A 14,238-nucleotide genomic window follows, 5' to 3' on the forward strand; every position below is an offset into this window, starting at 1 on the left:
CTCTCTGCTCAGTGGGGAGCCTGCTTCCTCCTCTCTCTCTCTCTCTCTCTGCCTGCCTCTCTGCCTACTTGTGATCTCTCTCTGTCAAATAAATAATAAAATCTTAAAAAAAAAAAAAAAAGGAAAAAGACATGTGACAAAGGAATGCAAAAGACTGACTTCTGGATGTGAAAAAAAAAGTTAGAGAAAAGGATTTTGGAACAATTAGAGAAAATTTTCAAACACAAACTCAAAATAGATGTTTCTGTATCAAATATAAATTTGGGGGGTTTTTCATGATTTGACTCGGAAGGAGAGAATGCTTAAGAGGTACATACTGAAGTATTTGGGGGTAAAATGAAATGACAATTGCAACTTTCAAAATACCCAGGAAAAACAAAACTATATTTTTATGTGGAAAGAGGGACACAAAAGTGTCAAAAGATGAACACTTGGCAAATGGAAAGCGATTAATATAAAAGCGTTCATTGTACCAATTTTTCAACTTATTAGAAAGTTTCAAGTTTCTTAAAAGAAAAATTTGAATGGGAGATTCTATGCTTAAAAAATAAACAACAACAATAGAACTTCAAGAGAAAAATCCCTTCCTGATAAAGCAAGAGAGTTTTAGGAATACTCATTAGAGTATGGCTTATCTCCTTATAGTGACACAGAATAGAAACCCAAGGTGAAATGAAAAACAATTTTTTGAAATTGTATTTCATCTATGCCAGGACTATGAAAGGACTAGCACACCGACTGAAACACAGTGTAGCGTGGACCTGGTTTTACATGGGGAGCATGGAGATCATAGCTTAGCCTCTTACAAATTATATAACCTCTCTACCCTACAGTCTTCTCAATCGAACATGGGGTGGGTAATAGTTTCTCTCTCAAAGGGATTTAATGAGGGTGAATTGAGACAGCAGCTATAAAACACTTAGAAAAATTTCTGTTACATGATAAAATCTCCATGTGAGTTTACTACCACTGTCCCTTCAACCACTGCTATTATTGTTACTGTCCTTGCCATCATAACCTTACACTTCGTCATCTCTCTGATAGGAGAGTGTAGGGCCAGAGTGTGACCCTATCTTTAATGCAATAAAGGTAATAACTCCGATGGTGGTTAACATTTCGTGGACACCTACTATGTGCAAAGCACTGGACCAAACACTTTACTTTGAGGATGGAGAGAAATTTCAACCCAGGACGTATCATGCCCACCATCTCCTTTGTATTTACTTTGGATGATTTAGATGACGGGATTTGGGGCTTTTGAGCTGATGATATTTAGATGAAATTTTGGATTTCAATTTGATGTCATAGCAGGTTGGGAATTTGGGAGATATTGTGATATGAATGAATATATTTTGCATGGGGGAATGGATGTGAATCTTTGGGAGCAGAAGGCAGATTGTGGTAGGCTGTAAAATACTGCCCCCCTACCCCCTACCTCCCCCCAGAAGTATCTAGGTCCTAATCCCTGGAACCCATGGATGTTACTTTTTATGAAAAAAGAGACTTTGTAGATATGATTAAGTTAGGGATCTTGAGATGCAGGGATCATCCTGGATTATCTGGGTAAACCCTAAATGGAATCACAGATGTCTTTATCAGAAGGAGACAGAGGTGGAGTTGATATGGGAGAGAAGGCAATATAACATTGAGGCAGAGATCGGAGGGATGTGTCTCCAAGTAATGCGGGCAGCCCTCAGAAGCTGGAAACAGCAAGAAAACAGATGCTCCCTCAAAGCCTCTGGAGGAAATGGGCCCAGCTGACAAAGTGATTTGGGTCCACCTCACACCAGTCAGAATGGCTAAAATCAACAAGTCAGGAAATGACAGATGCTGGCAAGGATGCGGAGAAAGGGGAACCCTCCTACACTGTTGGTGGGAATGCAAGCTGGTGCAACCACTCTGGAAAACAGCATGGAGGTTCCTCAAAATGTTGAAAATAGAACTGCCCTATGACCCAGCAATTGCACTATTGGGTATTTACCCTAAAGATACAAATGTAGTGATCCAAAGGGGCACATGCACCCGAATGTTTATAGCAGCAATGTCTACAATAGCCAAACTATGGAAAGAACCTAGATGTCCATCAACAGATGAATGGATCAAGAAGATGTGGTATATATACACAATGGAATACTATGCAGCCATCAAGAGAAATGAAATCTTGCCATTTGCGACAACATGGATGGAACTAGAGCGTATCATGCTTAGCGAAATAAGTCAAGCAGAGAAAGACAACTATCATATGATCTCCCTGATATGAGGAAGTGGTGATGCAACATGGTGGCTTAAGTGGGTAGGAGAAGAATAAATGAAACAAGATGGGATTGGGAGGGAGACAAACCATAAGTGACTCTTAATCTCACAAAACAAACTGAGGGTTGCTGGGGGGAGGGGGTTAGGGAGAAGGGGGTGGGATTATGGACATTGGGGAGGGTATGTGCTTTGGTGAGTGCTGTGAAGTGTGTAAACCTGGTGATTCACAGACCTGTACCCCTGGGGATAAAAATATATGTTTATAAAAAATAAAAAATTAAAAAAAAAAAAAGAAGAAAAAGAAAAAAAAAATGGCTTCAGACTTCTGGCTTCCAGAACTATAGAACAGATATGCGTTGCTTCAAACTACAAAGTTTGTGGTAATTTGTTATAGCAGCCACAGGAAACTAACTCCGTAGTAAGTGGAGATTAGAACACAGAGTCAGTTGTGGCTGACTCTCCATTGTATTATATTAATGATTTTTGCTTCATCTAAAGACCTAGCTTAGTTCTGAGTTTCCTGGGCATCAAAGGAAGAAGACAAAAATGTCAAATTACAAAATTATTACTAATTAATATAGTGAAAGATGATTAGTAAGCAGAGTAAAACGTTTTCAAATTTCAGAATTTTTCAAAGATCCTGTGAAAGGGCTACCACATGATATGGTGGGCAAGATCTTTAACATTTCACTGTATATTCTGTTTTGGCTTTGGGCATCATATAAGTCATTGCTCTGTGAAACACTTCCTAAGCCATAGAAGGCTAAACTTACCTTATAGGAATGGTGTTCACTAGAGATACATGATAAAGTTGGGGTGATTAGCATCACCTTCGTAGTGTCGGAGTCTGCAAGGTTTATCATGCAAGCGAAGTCACCTCTGACAGTGAAAAGCAGTGCTGGTAACAACCATGCTCGGACAACATGCTCAAACAGGAATTGTCCCAGACAAAATGAGACATGCGGTTGATTATGTTGCTTACAGGCAACATCCTTAAAAGTTAGGGGAGAGCCTAGTCAAATCTGTCTTTTTATAAGAATATGTCAATCCTTGACTGAGACTAAAACAGACTTTTTGTTCAAATTTCAGATTCTTCCTAGACAGCCACATAAATTGTCTTCTGTGAACTATTAACTTACTATATTTACAAATAATATTATAAAATAGATAGAATGTTTTATAAGTGAAAAAGACTGCCTAGAATTCAAAGAGCTAGCAAATCAAATATTTTGTTCTTATAGGTAATTTTTAATTGCCATTTTAGCACAGGTGACAATTTTGTTACTTTTTTAAGATTTTACATTGTCATGATCCTCATATTTTAATTTTCTCCCATTTTTGCTAATAATTTATCATAAAAATGTGGAATTGAAATAAATGTTTCTAGTTCATAGATTTTCCCTTTTGGATCACTTCCTTTTTTTTTTTAGATTTTATTTATTTATTTGACAGAGAGAGACACAGTGAGAGACGGAACACAAGCAAAAGCAAGGGGAGTGGGAGAGTGAGAAGCAGGCTTCCTGCTGAGCAGGGAGCCGATGTGGGGCTCCATCCCAGGACCCTGGGATCATGACTTGAACTGAAGGCAGACGCTTAATGACTGAACCACCCAGTTGCCCCTTAGCTCATTTCCTTAAGATATATTCCTAGAGGTGGAATTGATAGAGTCAAGCTTCTCATCTGAATTCTGTTCATTGTCTATGTCACTAAAAGGGCCAATTGCATAAAATGATGGGCAAGTCTTTAAATGGCCAAGAGTTGGTTGCATCTGTCCATTTTGTGTTGAATATGTGTCCATAGCATCAAAACCAAAATATGTGGAGTTGTTCCAGTGTGCAAGAAGAGCTTGAAGAGTCTGAGTCACCCTTTCTTGGTTTTAGTCATTTTGGATCTTAGTCACAGAGGCATCTGATAGGACCACTGGCTCAGTCCATTTGCTCCCTGGGGAGAACAGAGTAGACCAAAGAGGAGACTACTATATTTGGTCCAAAATTTGTATTTTAAAGAACCTTTTATTTACAGCCCCTATAACATTTTCTTGGCAATAGTCCACAATTTTTCCTAGGAGAAGTCACCAGAAGAAACAATGCCTTGCATGGCTTTTTGGTTTTGTTTTCCAATAAAAACATAACTACAAAGATGTATGGATAAGATTATTCCTTCATTGGGGCACTGTTTGCTATAACAGAAAATTTTTTAAAAAGAATGAATTTTCAAAAATAACTAGAAATACTTTAAAAATCCATCACAAAAATTTGCTTAAAAATAGTACACCGATAACAAAGAAGAATCTACATACCCTGATTTTTAAAAAAAGATGTCAAAGGTATATTAGATGAAAACTGTACATTTTTATCTGTGTAAAACAAAATAGATTTACACACATATATACACACAACAAACATGTATAATTAAAAAGTTATAGGAGAACAATAAAAAATGATAGTCTTATCCTCTAGGGATGGTTCTGGAGCTGAACAAATGGAAAAAGACTTTTTACTTTTTTTTTTTTATAAAGATTTTATTTATTTATTTGACAGAGAGAGACCACAAGCAGGCAGAGAGGCAGGCAGAGAGAGAGAGAGAGAGGAGGAAGCAGGCTCCCCGCTGAGCAGAGAGTCCGATGCGGGACTCGATCCCAGGACCCTGAGATCATGACCCGAGCCGAAGGCAGCGGCTTAACTCACTGAGCCACCCAGGTGCCCCGACTTTTTACTTTTTAATCTTACACTTTTTTCTACTATTGTCAGTTTTTTTTGCCATGAGCGTGATCATAATAACTAGGTAATAAAGGGATTGGCCACTAAGCATTGACAGATAACCTCTTCTCTGTCAGGAGTTACAGGGATTATAAAAATATGTGTCTCTTCTAACCAGTCGAGTTACCATGGGCAGTCCTTTAAACTTTCCTAATCTCAGCATAATGTAAAGGAAACATTATAGGCCCGAAGGTAGATAAAACCAGGTTTAACTCACAGTTATGATACCAGCTGCGGGATTGTGGGCAAGAAAACTAACTGATCAGTTTCCTCAACTATAAATAAAAAGACCTACCTATTTCATGGGTTTCTGATAATGCCTGGTTCTGATAGTGTCCAACTCATAGCAGATGCTTGACCAATACTATTGACTCTGAATACAAAAGGATGAGAATCCAGTTCAGCTTTTCCAAGGGTCCTGTGGAATACCAGGTATCCGAGAGTTCTAGCAAGTAAATATTCTATACTACCCTGAGTCTGAAAGATACCCTCTCTGAGAGTCACAACGGGCATGAGCCTGTGAAAGGTTCTGAGAAGTTACAGCAAAGTAACCTGTTAGCTCAGAATTTGCCAACATACTTGGTTCCCCTGCCAAAGGCCTCCCCACACCCCATTACTTTAATAGCGTAAACACTCACAGAAGTTATTGGCTTGATTCAGATCTAATTAAACAACATTTAATTCTACTCAATTTCTATGACTAATACACTATCACTTTACCCGAATATTTGGAGGAGTATATAGTGACAAGTTTTGCAAATGAAAATTCCATTTGCACTTGATTCCTCTCAGGCTATATAATATTACTACAGAGAAATCAAGCCAATAATATTATAATATTCTACAGAGAAAGAGTCAATGATGACTAACATCTATTGTAGGCAGAGATGAAGAAATGAATAATCCATAACAATCACTAGGATGGTTTTATTCAATTAAAGAAGTGGCCCTTGATTAAGTAAATGAAAATGAGTGGATTATTTTTATCTTTGAATTATATACTGTCCTATTTCCTTATCCTCAGGCACCAACTTCATTTTTGATAAGGTCATTTAGTAATAAGATCCTTAAAGACCTTACAGAGTGGTCAAAGAAAGGGCCTTGGAGTTAGACATGCCTAAGTTTGCCTAATTTGTCATTCAATCACTTTCTAGTTATGAATTAGTGCTAGTAACTTACTACTTACCAGTTTTTAGGGCATGTTACTTAACACTGGACCTCAATTTTTTTTCATCTATAAAGTGAGCACTATAATACTTAATTTCATGTGCTATGGTAGATTGTTTCAAAAAACGGTCTTCGTTATTCCCCACCCTGTCTTATTCATGTCCTTTTGCAAGGTAACCTTAAATTCCTCCCATCAAGAAGTGGAGTCTAGGGGTGCCTCAGTGGCTCAGTTGGTCAAGCCGCTGACCCTTGATTTTGGCTCAGGTTATGATTTCAGGGTGTTGAAATCAAGGCTCATGTTGGGCTCTGTACTCAGTGTGGAGTTTGCTTGAGGTTCTCTCTCTCCCTTTTCCCTTCTCCCCACTCACACACATTCCTTCTCTCTCTCTCTCAGTACAATAAAATAAGATAAGATAAAACCATAGAAGATAAGATTAAAAAAAAAAAAAGTGGAATCTATTTCTCCACTCCATTAACTAGGCTGGCCTTGGAATTTCCTCTGACCACAGATGAGGCAAAAGTGACCTTATGCCAGTCTCAAGCCTATGCCTCTCCAAGAGGCCACACATGCTCTTGCTTCTGCTCTTGGAATCCTCCATCACCTCAAGTCACCCTGTGAACAATTCCTGCCTGGCCTGCTGGATGATAAGCAATCAGATAAAGGAGAGGAGGGGCAGTTGTCCTAGCCTGTCACTCTAGACTACACCTGGCCATGCTTCCATCCTGTAAGAAAGTCCAGCCTAGATCATCAGAGTCAACTCTCTGATCTGTAGCTGATCACGGACTCATAAGTGAGCCCAGCCAAGACCAGAAAAACCATCCAGCTACCCATGAATTTATGAGCAACACAAATGACACTGAGTTTGGGGGTGCTTGTTAGCTAAGAGTCAGCTGACTATTTTAACAATTAAGAAAGTTAATATATCTATGTGTCTTATTGTGACAACTGATTGCTATTTTTTACGGTATATATACTGACAACAAATAGAAGAGTATGTTTCTCAGTAAAAGTATCCTAGGGACATTTTTCAAGAATGTTATAATTGCTCAAAGCTAAAGAACATCTGCAGTTCATGTAGACACTCTGAGGTTCTCACCTGCTGTTTGGTCTGCAAAAGTTTCCCATGGAATGGAACCCAATCTCCAAAACATAGTGCTGAAAGGCAGAACCCTGAAGCTCCACCTCCTCTAATTTCATTTTGGCCATTAACCAGTTAGGGAGCCTGCCCACACCTGGGACCTCAAAGACACTCTCACCGGATAATCCAGGCCAAGGACCTGAGTCTGACCCTGGACCCTGATTTGAAATGAAAGGTGAACAGACAATTAATTGACACTCATATTATCCTTCCTTCTAGAACTTCAGGTTTTCCCTTCCAGAACTGCTGTTTTATCAAAGGAAGTAGAACTGCTGCTCCTCCAATCTGTTAGCAGAAACTAAGTGGTGTTAGTTTCAGCCCAATCTTCACGTAATATACCCTCGATTTCAGATTTAGATTCTTCATTCCGTGAAGTTCTCTAATGTTCAGTTTCAAATTTCATCTTCTCAGGGACCACCTGGGGATTGTGGAACATACAAAGGTCCTCATTTATTTAATCCCGTGATACATATTTTTCAAAAAACAAACAAACAAAACAAAAAACTTAAGTTCTCCCTAAAAAAGAAGACAATGGAAAAACAAACCAGTGTTTGTAGAACAATGAAGTCATACAAAGAACTTGCTGGGATACTGTTGATGGCAATTAAACTAACAGAAGGATCATCAGACAGGCTGCCTCCTATTTACCTAATTATGCCAGTGGATGAAAGACTCAGGCCTTTTCAGATCAATGCATTGTATCTATTCTAGAAATCTTCTTGCCTCTTCCTGTTCTCCGCCTGAGCCCTTTATCTTTCCAGTTAAACATCGGCTTCTCTCAAATGTAAATAAATACAAAAATCTTCTTTTCATCGTTAAAGAAAAAACAAAAAACCCACAAAACAAAACATCAAAAAAAAAAAAAAAAAGGAAATCAGAACTGAGATCTATGGTTTTCTCTTTTCCATACTGTGTGGTTCATTGAAATTCTACAGGGAAATGTGTAGCCCTGAGTTGGCTTGATTTTCCTTTGGGAATCACCCGGAAAAATTAACAGCCACCCAGGGACTGAGCTCTTGTCAACAACAAACCAAATAAAACTTTCCAAACTCATTTAATTGTCTGCAGGATGCAGGAAGGCTTCCCTTATCTCCTTGCTCAGACATCATATGCCAGTTTAAATATAACTGAATTGGTATTTTCCATCCCAGTATTTACTCCATCTCAGTGAACCAACCAACCAGGTTAAGAGAAGTTAAAAAGAAAAAAGAAAGAAAGAAAGGAAGGAAGAAAGAAAAAAAAAAAAGGTAAGAATCAGTCCAGGTGAAGCTAAGAAAGTCAAACAGAAAAGAGACAGCCATTCCCAGAAAAAGATAATATAAAATCCCATCCTATCTCCTCTAACTGCTTGCACAATTAAAGAAAAAAAAAAAAAAGGCCATCATGATATTGACATGCAGTCACAAATTCCATTTCCTGCAGCATGGTTTCAGGAATTTTGAGTAAATTGCAATTGTATTAACCAGTTTTTATACATGTTCGGCTCAAAAAATGTTTGGTCAGGACAGAATGTATTATTTTTACCCAACCTGTTGCTTTTTGCTTTGCACGGAGTCTCAGACTGTGATAACAGAAGAGGCAGTGAGGCTGGACTGTTCTCCCTGATTCCCTGATTTGGTGACACTTGGTCTGAACGTGAGCACACAGCCCCTTCACCCCTGCCCCTGGCATTCTTTTTCTGCTTCTCTCTTTCCACTTCAGCAATTCCTCAAGTCACAGATGGAAGGGCTGGATAGATCAGAGCCAAACTCTGCTATGTGGTAGGCCTCTGGAACCTATGAGTGTCTCAGCTGTGAGCATCTCTGGGTCAGCGACAGAGGACGTGCTCGGGACATGTTTGCTCAATGAAGGCCCAGACATTAGTTTCTCAAGGACCTAAAAGCCCCTGACACAGGAGGTTGGGCTGGGGGAGACTGGTGTCCTGGGGATGAGCCACGTTCCCCTTCCCAGTACAGACTTTTCCACTTATCTGCATGGCAGTCCATGTAGAAATGGAGGAGGAGAGAAAGAGCCACTAATATGCAATCAGACTCAGAATAAAAACAGAGCTTCTCACACTGGGGACACAGAAAAGACAGCAACAAGTTCATGAAACCTGACATCTAGCAGGATAGCAGGATAAAGGAGGGTGACACCTGTACTCCACACAAACTACACCAGAGATGACCCTGGTCACAGGAAGTCAGGTTCCAGGAGGGCTCACTGTTGTTGACCAAGTAGGGACAGATCCTGGTGTAGTGCATTTTGTCCTTCTTCACAGATAATGCTTTTTTTTTTTTTTTTTTTTTTTTTTTTTTTTTTTACAAATTGCAGGTTTGTGACCATCCTGAGTCAAGAAAATCTATCAGTGACATTTTTCCAATGGCATTTGCCATTTTGGGAACCCTCAATGTTTCAAACTTTCTCGTTATCATTCTATTTGTTATGGTGAACTGTGATCAGTGATTATAGCTCTCTCAAAGCTCCAATGATGGTTAGCATTTTTTTTTTTTTTTAGCAATACAGTCTTTTAAAATTAAGGCATAGGCATTGTTTTATAGACACAAGGCTCCTGCACACTTATTAGACTACACTACACTATTAGATTACACTACGGTGTAAACGTAACTTTTCTATGCACTGGTACACCAAAAAAGTCACCTGCCGCGCTTTATTGCCTTGATCTGGCACTGACCCCGCAGCGTCACAGAGGTATGCCGTTCTTGCCCTATGAGAGTCAGAGCTAGAAAGGAGTCCTAGAAAAGTGTACTCCGGGCAGGGATTGTGCGGGAGGGATGGAAAGAGTCATTATCCTCCGCTGCTGACAAACACTCCCTAACTAAGCTGAACTTCTCCCCATCCCCCACAAAGGCGCAGCAAGTACTCTCTTTTCTCCCTGTTCTCCTCCGCAGGTGAGTGCTTTACTCCTTATTTGCTGACCAGAGAAGGACAGATGCCCAAGAGTCTGGAAAGGGCCGTGGACAGATTTTTGAAGCATCATCCCTTTTCTATTAACCTGTGATTGTAAAACTCGCATGTTATGTCTCCCCAAGTGCACTCACGGTACCTGAGCCTCTTTGTGAGAGGACTGAGCTGAAAGCTTCAAGGAGGTGTCTTTTCAGTGTCAACAAAAAGGAGGACCGGAGGTAAATCTCTCCAGAGGCCACTTGTGGAGCGGATCCTTGTTCAGTGGCTCTGTTCAGTGGCATCTGAGATAAAGCTGTGGGAGGAGAAGGAACCAAAGCTAACTCTTGAGTCTTCAAGCCCTGGATTCTCACCCACTTCCATCCGTCTCCTAGGTTCTGGGTCATTTTCACTGCTCATTATCGCAAGCACCAAGAGAGAAGGCAAAGGAAATGAAGGGAGATGAAATTCAAATGAATCGATCCCGCCACTTGGGAATAGCTTAGCTCGCAAGTATACAAGGGGGAGGAGGGTTTCAAATCCTCTGTGCTATTCTGGTCCCTGGTGCTGCCAGGCAATATCGAGTGGGCTGTATGGAAATGATTTGTGGGATGAAAGAAGAAAGGAGGGGGGGAAGCTGCCTCCAGCAGTAGCTTCTTCAAATAAGAGGGAAAGGAATTATATGCTCAGTGGCAGCCTGCCACCCAGAGTAGCCCAAATTTTATTAAACAAACTCATGTTTGGAAGCATCTTATCCGCTCAGAACTGGAGGAAACGGGATGCTGAGACCGTATTTAGAGCAATTATAATGCTGAGGACGCACTGATTGTCATAGCAGCAAAAAGAAAATGAGAAAGTATTCTTGAAAGATGATGCCAAGGACAGCAAAGGCAGAAGCAAGCAAGGACTGTATGAAAACCTTAATGGATACTGAAAGGGAAGAAAACCACAGTAAGACCTTTAAACCCACTCTCCCCAGCAAAAAGAGGATGGCAGGAAGAGGATGGAACTCTGTTGCAGAAGGCAATGCCCTCCTCTCTAAGCTTCAGGAATAGGAAGGAGCAGGACTGTGGTTACCACTGCCCTGTCCTGGTCCGTGGTGGGCACTAGGAGGTGCCACCCTGATGTTCCCCTAATGGAGGGCTTGTCCCACCTGCTGAGAGTGCTGGTGGCAGAGAACTCCCCATTGTAAGCCCCTTGGGGGCTCATCTCTGTGGCAGAGGGTTACTCTGCCCTCCAGGGACAGCCACATCCAGTGACTGAGCAATGTAGGAGGACAAAGGTCTGGCCTTCTCAGCTCTATCTGGGGCAGCTCTGAAGGGCCATTCTAGACTCAGCGCTGCCTGAGGGGTTGGCTGAGGTTGCTGTTGGGTGAACATACCCCTCAGGTTCTCTCTCTAGTCCATCCCAGCCCATTCACAAGTGTGGCTCTTCGGGGTACTTCCCAAGGAGCTCTCCTATACAGAATCCTCCTTCCAGAGACTTCTACCTGTGAAGCTCAGCGTGTAATGCTCACTACTTTCCCTCATCCTACGTGGCACGGAGAGCTGATCGCTTCTCTGAGCTTAAGAATTACTCTTATGTATGAGATCGGGGTGTACAGGAAGAGAAGCCATGAAACACTCAAAGAAGAGACCCAGGTTGGGGAGGTAGGGGATGTCGGAGAGAACAAGACTACGAATGAGCCAGTGGGAGTAGAATAAAGAGACTGGGCTTCGGATTCAATGTTTTAAGAAGCAGTTTTGAATTAACCATACAAAATATTGGGCACCAAGGAGTCACAACAACATTATTTAAGAAATGTGTACAGCATATCCATACCAGGGGATCCCCGGGGAGAGAACAGGGAAGGGGACAGCCTCAGCTTCCCTGAGCAAGGCAAGGGGCAGAGTCTGCACGAATGAATCCTGTACCATAGCTGAGTCCATTAATGGGAAATTCACCTTTTTTTTTCCCCCGAAGCCTAAGAACATGGTACCTTTTATTTAGGAGAATTATTGGCAGTACAGTCTCAGAACATGCTTGCCACCAGACAAGACCATAACAGAGAGTCTGGACTAAATGACTGACAGATCTGAACACACTTTCCCACTGAATGACATTAGACACAGTCTTTGGACCCTCCGTCTGAGAGGAATAAAGCAGGAAACAGCTTAGTGACTAGAGATTCATGAAACAAGGTGTTCCCGAATTGTCTCATAGGAATTTTTCACCACTTGAACTGCCTGAGTAAAAAAAGTAACTATTTTTTTTGAAGACTTTATTTATTTATTTGACAGAGAAATACAGAGAGAGCACAAATAAGCAGAGCAGCAGGCAGAGGGAGAGAGAGAGAAGCAGGCTCTGCTGAGCAGGGAGCCCAATGTGAGGCTGGATCCCAGGATCCTGGAATCATGACCTGAGCCGAAGGCAGCCACTTAACCAACTGAGCCACCCAGGTGCCCTAATATCTAACTATTTTTTTAAAAACATGGTAGATATACACATAAATAAACATGCACATGTGCACACACATAGAGTCAAGTCAATATGTCTAAATATATATATATTTCTAAAGCCAGTAATAGAACAGTGTGTGTGATGGTGTAATTCCTTTTGAATCACCGAATCCTTTTATGGCATCAGGTACTACATCTGGCAATTTCACAATTACTAGTTCACTTAACAGGCATAACACTTTTTGAGGGATGTACAATTATTGTCCATATTTCCCAGGCGAAGAAGTTGAATAACAGCAAAGTTAATTCATTTGCCCAAGGTCACAAAGTTGGTAATGGATTCAAACCAGGATTTGAACCAAGATCTATGTTAACCACTATGTTGGGCTTTCTCTCATTTATCAGACCTGCATAGATAAAGGGTTTAGGGGTTAACTATTTTTGTTTAGTTTTAAAAAAATCTCTCTCTCTCTCACCTAACTGAAGCTGGACCTTGCCAAGAGGAAGTATAATGATATCATCTGTATGGGTTCACCATGGGCTTTCTGTAGATGTGGCTGCCTTATCAGGGCTTCACAAAACTTTCAGGGCTCCTTCTTCTGGAAAGTGGTAGCACTGTACTTCTCCACCCTGAGGTTAGCTGTGACCATGTGATCACTTTGACTAATAAATTCTGAGCAGAACTTAGGTGAGTTTTCAGACCTCCCTGCCTCCAATTCCGTCTTCTGGGGTGAGTGCAAACCCCTCCCTGACCCACGCTAGACACGTGGTGTGAATGAGAAATAAACTTCTGTCTTTTTACCCCACTGAGATATGGGTTTATTATGGCTGCTTATCCCCCTTCCACAGATAAAGAAATGAAGGCTCGGGGAAGTCTCATACTTTATGCACAGTTACATACCAGGAAGATGGGAAGCACTTTGACAGAGAATGAGAGCCAGTATCATTTCAGAAAGGAAGAGCAATGTTAGCAAAGTCAAGAAGGTAAAAAAGTATATTTGAACAACTTCAAGTATTCCTTTTTTTTTTTGAACGGAGAGAGATTCTGACTGGAGGAAAAGTAAAAGTCAGAGTTCCGATTATCACTTGAATAATGAGTTCATTTCAAACATATTAGATAGCCCAGTTCCTAATACTGCATGGTCCTTTCAATGCGACGTGCACTGAGATTCTGACTTGATTTCCTGGGAACCAGCTGGACCCACCAGTTCTGTGCAATCAGTTTTCACCTTTGGTCCCTCTGCTGCCATCAGAAAATGCAAAGCCTTCATAGAGAGAGTTGGAACTTTCCTGACTTTGTTTTGTTGTTGTTTTTTTTGTTTTGTTTGTTTGTTTGTTTTTTAAGATTTTTATTTATTTGACAGACAGATCACAAGTAGACAGAGAGGCAGGCAGAGAGAGAGAGAGAGAGAGGAGGAGGCAGGCTCCCTGTTGAGCAGAGAGCCCGATGTGAGACTCGAAACCAGGACCCTGGGATCATGACCTGAGCCGAAGGCAGAGGCTTTAACCACCCAGGTGCCCCCTGACTTTGTTTTTAAGTGGGGGAAGCTTCCAGGGGAATTGTTCATCTAGCCGTGATCCTGCCTGAATAATGAACAA

At 41.0% G+C, this 14,238-nt stretch overlaps 1 protein-coding gene across 13 annotated transcripts in view; it reads right to left on the minus strand.

The window, feature by feature from the left end:
• The window catches only part of LRRC3B (leucine rich repeat containing 3B), an 89,565-nt gene that overhangs the window by 12,980 nt on the left and 62,347 nt on the right, over nt 1-14,238 (minus strand). For 4 of the 13 annotated variants that reach the window (XM_059162449.1, XM_059162448.1, XM_059162446.1 and 1 more), the window contains one exon: nt 10,365-10,517. The exons of the other annotated variants lie outside the window; for them this stretch is intronic. The gene's annotated coding sequence lies outside the window, so the exon portion shown is untranslated. The remainder of the gene's footprint in view (nt 1-10,364; nt 10,518-14,238) is intronic. 13 annotated transcript variants of the gene reach the window in all.

This window comes from Mustela lutreola, chromosome 2 (assembly GCF_030435805.1).
Source record: "Mustela lutreola isolate mMusLut2 chromosome 2, mMusLut2.pri, whole genome shotgun sequence".
Lineage (NCBI taxonomy): Eukaryota > Metazoa > Chordata > Mammalia > Carnivora > Mustelidae > Mustela > Mustela lutreola.